We start from the raw sequence: 7,752 nt of genomic DNA, 5'->3' as shown, positions 1-7,752 counted from the left end.
CTCTGGTACTTTGTGGTCCTTGCAACATTTCACTCATAGAATCATCCTTCGGATCTCTTGTAGGGCTGGTTTAGTGGTGATGAATTCCTTCAGTTTTTGTTTGTGTGGGAAGACCTTTATCTCTCCTTCTATTCTAAATGACAGACTTGCTTGATAAAGGATTCTCGTCTGCCTATTTTTTTCTTTTCATTACCTTGAAGATTTGCTGCCATTCCTTTCTGGCCTGCCAAGTTTCAGTAGATAGATCCATCACTAGTCTTATTGGTCTCCGTTTATATGTTAGAGCACGTTTATCCCAAGCTGCTTTCAGAATTTTCTCTTTATCCTTGTATTTTGCCAGTTTCACTCTGATATGTTGTCCAGAAGATCAATTCAAGTTATATCTGAAGGGAGTTCTCTGTGCCTCTTGGATTTCAATGCCTTTTTCCTTCCCCTTATCAGGAAAGTTCTCATCTTTGATTTGTTCAAGTACACCTTCAGCACCTTTCCCTCTCTTTTCCTCCTCTGGAATCCCAATTATGCGTATATTATTGCTTTAATTGTGTCACTTAGTTCTCTAATTCTCCCCTCATACTCCTGGATTTTTTTTATCTCTCTTTTTCTCAGCTTCTTCTTTTTCCATAATGTTATCTTCTAATTCACCTATTCTCTCCTCTGCCTCTTCATTCGGAGCTGTGGTCACTTTCATTTTATTTTTCAGCTCATTTATAGCATTTTTTAGCTCCTCCTGACTGTTTCTTAGTCCTGTGATCTCTGTAGTAATAAATTCTCTGCCGTCCTCTCTACTTTTTTCAAGCCCAGTGATTAATTTTATGACTATTATTCTAAATTCTTTTTTGTTATATCATGTTTGATCAATTTGTTAGCTGTTGCTATTTCCTGAAGTTTCTTTTGAGAATTCTTCCATTTCATCATTACCACAGTCCCTGTGGTAGCTACAAACTGCAAGGCACTTCCCCTGCACTGTCTGGAGAAGCTTGTGTTGGTGTATGGGACCACAGTCAGACCTGATATCTGTCCCCAGCCCACCGCTGGGGCCACAGACTGGTGTGTACCTTATCTTCCCCTCTCCTAGGGGCAGAACTCACTATGGAGTGGTGTGGCCCCTGTCTGGGCTACTTGCACACTGTGAAGCTTGTGGTGCTGCTCGATGGGATCTGGCCAAGGGCATATTATCCAGGGTGGATCCACAAGGAGCACATGGGCGGGACGGGCAGGTTCCACTCACTTTGCCCTCAGTGGTCCCCTTCAGGAGGTACCCTGCAGCACAAGCAGGGAGGCCAACCTGTCAGAGGGATGGATCCACTGAAGCACAACATTGGGTGTGTGCGCAGTGCAAGCAAGTTCGGTGATGGGAACTGGTTCCCTTTGGGGTTTTGTCTGGGGAATGGGAGAGGGAGATTGAGCTGGCCAGCACTTTGTTCCTTGCAGAGCTGATCTCTGTCTTCCTGGGCTCTACACCTCTCCCTCCCATTGTCCTCTCGCCCTCCCCACTCTCCGAAAGCAGAGCTATTGACTCTTAACATTCCAGATGTTAAGTCCCGCTGGCTGTCAGAACTCATGCAGTCCAGCCCCTCTGCTTTTGCAAGCCAGACTCAGGGGCTCTGCCTTGCTGGGTGGGCTGCCCCTCCACTGCCATGGCTGCCTCCTGCCAGTCTGTGTAGCATGCACCACCTGTCCACCCTTCCTACCCTTTTCCGTGGGCCTCTTTTCTACACTTGGCTCTGGAGGGTCTATTTTTCTAGTCTTCTGGCAGTGTTCTGGGTTATTTAGGCAGATGTGGGGGGAATCTAAGTGATCAGCAGGACGTGGTGAGCCCAGTCCTCCTATGTCGCCATCTTTCCTGAAGCTTCTCTCTGTTTTTATTTATTTTTGAGACAGAGAGACAGAGCATAAGCAGGGGAGGGGCAGAGAGAGAGGGGGGGTCACAGTATCTGAGGCAGGCTCCGGGCTCGGAGCTGTCAGCACAGAGCCCAATGCAGGGCTCAAACTCATAGACTGTGAGATCATGACCTGAGCTGAAGTCGGACACTTAACCAACTGAGCCACCCAGATGTCCCTAGAATTTAAATTTAATTTTGAGAAAAAAAACCCAAGACATTGCACTAACCTCATAAAAAGAATCGGGCATCTTTTTTTTCAATTTTTTTCTGAAATAATTTATATAAAATAATAAAGAATTATTCCTTGAAAAATTGGTAGAATTGTCCTGCAAAGCCAAGATAGCTTGGATTTGGGGGGAGAGATAGTCTTTAATACCATTTTAATTCCTTTGATACTTACTGCCCTATAAAACTTCTCTTTGTTTTCTTAAGTTCATTTATTTTTTATTTTGAGAAAGAGAAAGAGTGGGAGAGCATGTGGAAAGGGCAGAGAGAGAAAGGAGACAGAGAGAACCCCAAGCAGGCTCAGTAATGTCAGCACAGAGCCTGATGTGGGGCTCGAATTCACAAACTGTGTGATCATGACCTTGAACTGAAATCAAGAGTCAGATGCTCAATTGACAGAGCCACCCAGGGACCCTTCCCATTCTCTTTCTTGCATCAATATTTGTGTTTTGTACATTTCTAGAACTTTTTTCATTTTGTCTGTTTTCAAATTTATTAGTGTAAGCTGTTTAGAGTAACTTTTTAAATAATGTTTAAATAACTGATATCTTTTTTATTTTCCTTTTTAAATTAAATTTGATTGGTGCTCACCTCGGCAGCACATGTACTGAAATTGGAATGATACAGAGAAGATTAGCATGGCCCCTGTGCAAGGATGACACGAAATTCGTGAAGTGTTCCATTAAAAAAAATAACAAAAAAAAAAATAAATTTGATTTAACCATATCCTTCTCCCTTTTTCTCTTGCTTAATCTTACTGTAGGTATTTCTTGCTTATTATATTCATCTTTTCAAAGAACTAGAATTTAGTTTTGCTAATCTTCTGCTCTTAACTTTATTATTTCCTTCCTTCTTTTTTCTTCTTTTTGGAGGAAAGGGGTTTATGATTGGTTGTTCTAAGTCCCAATTTTTGAGATGAGTACTAGTCATTAAAAAAACTTTTATCTTGCAACTTTCATACATGTTTTTATGTATATTATTATTTTATATTTATATGTTTAATATTTTATATAGCAATATATATTGTACATAATTTTATATTCTTTTATATAATAAAATACATGAAATATATCATATACTATAAAATATGGAATATAAAATAGTATATAAAATATATGTGTGTGTGTGTGTATTCATTTATTTAAGTAGAGAGGATGCTACAGTGATGTTCCATATGCCTGCATGCAGCTTTAGCAGGTACAGTTTGGACCATCTCATCTCCCCTTTACCTTGTCTACCTCTCTCTCCTTCCAGATCATTTTGCAGCAAACCCATACATCATAGAATTTAACCTATAAATATCCACACTGTAAAATCCAAATATATGGATTCTTTTTTGAAATATAACCACAATGCCATTATCCTACCTAAAATGTTAAAAACTGAGTGATATCTTTTGTATTGTATTGTATTGTATTGTATTGTATTGTATTGTATTGTATTATATTGTATTATTTCACTTCAGAAAAGATACTTCGCATGAAATCTACCCAATTAATATGCTTATAAGTAACATCGCCTTGTTGTTTTGATTTGTATATCTCTGATGGTTAGTGATATTGAGCATTTTATCTTCTATCTGTTGGTATAGCAGAAGATTCATCCTAAGCCATTTGTATGTCTTTTTTAGAAATGTTTATTCAAAAGTGCTTTGCCTATTTTAATTGTTTTTTTTTCCTAGTGAGTTGTAGGAGTTCCCTATATATTTTAGAAATTAACCCTTTATCAAATATATAGTTTGCAAATATTTTCTTGCATCCCATGAGTTGCCTTTTCCTTATGTTGATTGTTGCCTTGGCTGTGCAGAAGCTTTTTAGTTTGATGTAGTGTTACTTGTTCATTTTTCTTTTGTTGCCTATGCTTCTGTTGTTATATCCATGAAATCATTGCCAATACCAAAGTCATGTGATTTTTTTCCTATTTTTTTAGGAGTTTTACAGTTTCAGGTGTTACATCAAAGTCTTTAATCAATTTTGATTTGATTTTGTGTATGATATAGGATAAGAATCCCATTTCATTTTTTTGCATGTGGATATCCAGTTTTCATAACACCATTTCTTTTTTAAAATTTTTAAATGTTTTTATTTATTTTTGAAGGAGAGAGAGAGAGAGACAGAGCATGAGCAGGAGAAGAGCAGAGAGGGAGGGAGACACAGAGTCTGAAGCAGGCTTCAGGCTCTGAACTGTCAGTGCAGAGCCCAATGCAGGGCTCGAACTCACAAACTGTGAGATCATGACCTGGGCCAAAGTCGGACACTTAACCAACTGAGCCACCCAGGCACCCCACAACACCATTTCTTGAAGACATCACCCTTTCTTCATTGTGTATTGTTGGCACCCCTGTTTGAAGATTAGTTGTCTAAATATGATGGGTTTATTTCTAGGTTCTGTAGTGTGTTCACTTTGTCTATGTGTTTGTCTTTATAACAGTACCATATTTTTTTTTAGTACCATAGCTTTGTAATATATTGTGAAATCAGGAAATGTGATGTCCAGCTTTGTTCTTTCTCAAGGTTGTTTTGGCCGTTTGAGGTCCTTTGGGGTTCCATATGAATTTTAGGATGCTTTTTGCATTTCAGATAAAAATATTGAAATTTTAATAGGTATTGCATCAGATCTAGAATCTGGGTAGTTTGGACATTTTAACAATATAAATAAAGTCTTCTAGTCTATGAATATTGGATATCTTTCCATTTATTTGTGTCTTTAATTTATTTCATCATTGTCTTGTAATTTTTCAATATGCAAGTCTTTGACCTCTTAAGTTAGTATTTCTAAGTATTTTGTTGTTTTGATGAATGATCCATCAGATTGTTTTCTTAATTTCTTTTCTTTTGGATAATATATTATTAGAGTCTAAAAAACTGGTTATGGGGAGCCTGGGTGGCTCAGTCGGTTGAGCATCTGACTTTAGCTCAGGTCATGATCTCACAGTTCATGGGTTCGGGCCAGTGTTGGGTCCTGTGCTGACGGCTCAGAGCCTGGAGCCTGCTTTGGATTCTGTGTCTCCTCTCTCTCTTCCCCCTCCCCTGCCCACTCTCTGTCTCTCAAAAATAAAGACATGTTAAAAAAAAATAACAAAAAACATAACTGGTTGTTTTCATGTAGATTTGTATCTTGCAATTTTATGGAATTTATTTATTAGTTCTAACAGTCCTTTGGTGTAATCTTTAGAGTTTTCTACATATAAGATCATGTCATTTGTAAACAAAGGTAGTTTTACTTTTCCCTTCCTATTGTTTGATTTTATTTCATTTTCTTGCTCAATTTCTGTGGCTAGGACTTCCAATACTATGATGAATAGGAATGGTGAGAGTGGACGTCCTTGTTTTGTTCCTGATCCAAGGGGGAAAAGCTTTCCATTTTTTACCATTGAGTATTATCATGTTTACTGTAGGTTTTCATATATACTCTTCCTTATGTTGATGCAATTTCCTTTCATTCCAAGTTTATTGAGAGTTTTTATCTTCAAAGATGTTTAATTTTGTCAAATAATTTTTCTATTGAGATGATCATGTGATTTTCATGTCACTCTAAGTGGCATATCAGATAGAATGGTTTCCATATTCCTTGCATTCCCAAGAATAAAACCCTACTTGGTCCTGCTATATTGTTTTAATGTGCTCTTGAATTTGGTTTGCTACTATTTTGTTGAGGATTTTTGCATCTCTGCTCATCAAGGATATTGATGAGGAGTTTTCTTTTCTTCTAGCCTTTTTATGCCTTTGCTAATATGGTAATGCTGATATCATAAAATGAGTTTGGGAATATATTTTGCTCTTTAATTTTTGGAAGCTTTTGAGAAAGGTTGTTGTTAATTCTTCTTTACATGTTTGGATTTTTTGTTTCTTCATGGTTCAGTCTTTGTAGCTTGTATGTGTCTAGGAATTTGTCTATTTCTTCTAAGTTATCAAATTTGTTGACATATAATTATTCACAGTAATCTCTTATCCCTTTTATTTCTGTGGCATCAAAACTAAATATCTTAATATTAGATTTCTGCACTTGGATGAGGAAGTTTTTGGTACAGTTGATTTTTCTGAATCAGTATTGAAAAAATGTTCCCTACACCACAATTTGTGAGCTATCTTTTAAGTTACTATTGTCTAAACATTTCTCTTTGATTTTTTTCTTGCAAATGCTTGTTGAAGAAATTGAGTAGTCCCTATGGTTTAAATTGCCTTGTAGGTTAATTTGTTCATTCTTGCTTTCAAATTGTGTGTATTCATCTTTAAATTTAACTTTGCTTTTAATTATGAAAATTAATAGTTGCAAAGAGTCAATTCTACAAATTGACTGGGTGGCTCAGTCAGTTAAATGTCCAACTTTGGCTTGGTTCATGATCCTCCAGTTCATGGGTTCAAGCCTCATGTTGGGCTCTGTGCTGACCACCCAGAGCCTGGAGCCTGCTTCAGATTCTGTGTCTTCCTCTCTCTGTACTCCTCCCCTGATCTCACTCTGTCTCTCTGTCTCTCAAAAATAAATCAAAATTTAAAAAATGTTCTTGTTTTATCCCTCCATTTACGTATATATTTATAAGCACTCTCTAGCTTTTGCTGATTATATCCCTTGGTGTTATTTAATATGACCCTCTGTGTGCTTCAATTCCTGTAAATTGGTAGATTATTTAGGATGTGCATTCTCAACACGGGTGATATCACCCCTAAAAGGGTGAAAATTGGCTCTTTGTGAGGTAAGACATCTTACTTTTTAGTTCTGCCCCCCCAATTTTAATACATTGCTTTTATAATCATTAACATGAGCATCAGAATGTGTATCATTGTACTTGTTACTCCCTGCCTTTTTAGATATTACAAATAAACAAATTTAAGTAAACATCAAAAAACCCAAACAAACCCATAATCATTAACATCAACATATTGAATTTCCTATAAGGTTTCCTTTTTATTTTTTTAGTCATATTCTATTTAGTTTTTTCAAATATATAAATTTTAAGCTCTACTTTGTTTTTATTTTTCAGTTGTATTGCATTATGGTTGGTGTATATAGTCTACACAATATTAATACTTTGGCTTTTATTGGTGATTTCTTTTTTTTCTTAACATACAGTCTATTTTTTAAATGTTCCATGAGCATCTTACTTTGTTAGGTATAGATTTCTCTCTTTTTTTTTTTTAAGTTTCACATTTTAATTCCATTATAGTTAACACACTGTTTTATTAGCTTCAGGTATACATTATAGTGATTGAATAAGTCTATACATTACTCAGTGCTCATATGGTAGGTGTACTCTTTATGTTAGGTATAGATTTCTTTCTCTTTGTGTGTGTGTGTGTGTGTGTCTGTGTGTGTGTGTGTCTGTGTGTGTGTGTTTGTCTATGTGCGTGTGCCTGTGTGTGTGTTTTTTCTTTTAAAATTTTTTTTCAACGTTTATTTATTTTTGGGACAGAGAGAGACAGAGCATGAATGGGGGAGGGGCAGAGAGAGAGGGAGACCCAGAATCGGAAACAGGCTCCAGGCTCCAAGCCATCAGCCCAGAGCCCGACGCGGGGCTCGAACTCACGGACCGCGAGATCGTGACCTGGCTGAAGTCGGACGCTTAACCGACTGCGCCACCCAGGCGCCCCTGTGTGTTTTTTCTATGTGCATGTGCCTGTGTGTGTGTGTTAGCACCCACATACTT

At 37.1% G+C, this 7,752-nt stretch overlaps 1 non-coding gene across 1 annotated transcript; it reads left to right on the top strand.

Annotated features, from left to right (window-relative positions):
- The first annotated feature begins 2,691 nt into the window (after positions 1 to 2,691).
- LOC121021848 (U6 spliceosomal RNA) lies at positions 2,692 to 2,797 on the top strand. Its single transcript, XR_005786717.1, has one exon. It is a non-coding gene; the product is annotated as a U6 spliceosomal RNA (small nuclear RNA).
- The last annotated feature ends 4,955 nt before the right edge of the window (positions 2,798 to 7,752 follow it).

The sequence above is a fragment of the Herpailurus yagouaroundi genome, unplaced genomic scaffold (assembly GCF_014898765.1).
Source record: "Herpailurus yagouaroundi ecotype Mexico unplaced genomic scaffold, PumYag 323, whole genome shotgun sequence".
Lineage (NCBI taxonomy): Eukaryota > Metazoa > Chordata > Mammalia > Carnivora > Felidae > Herpailurus > Herpailurus yagouaroundi.
The sequence above is the reverse complement of the archived record's forward strand: the minus strand, read 5'-3'. Positions and strand labels throughout refer to the sequence as shown.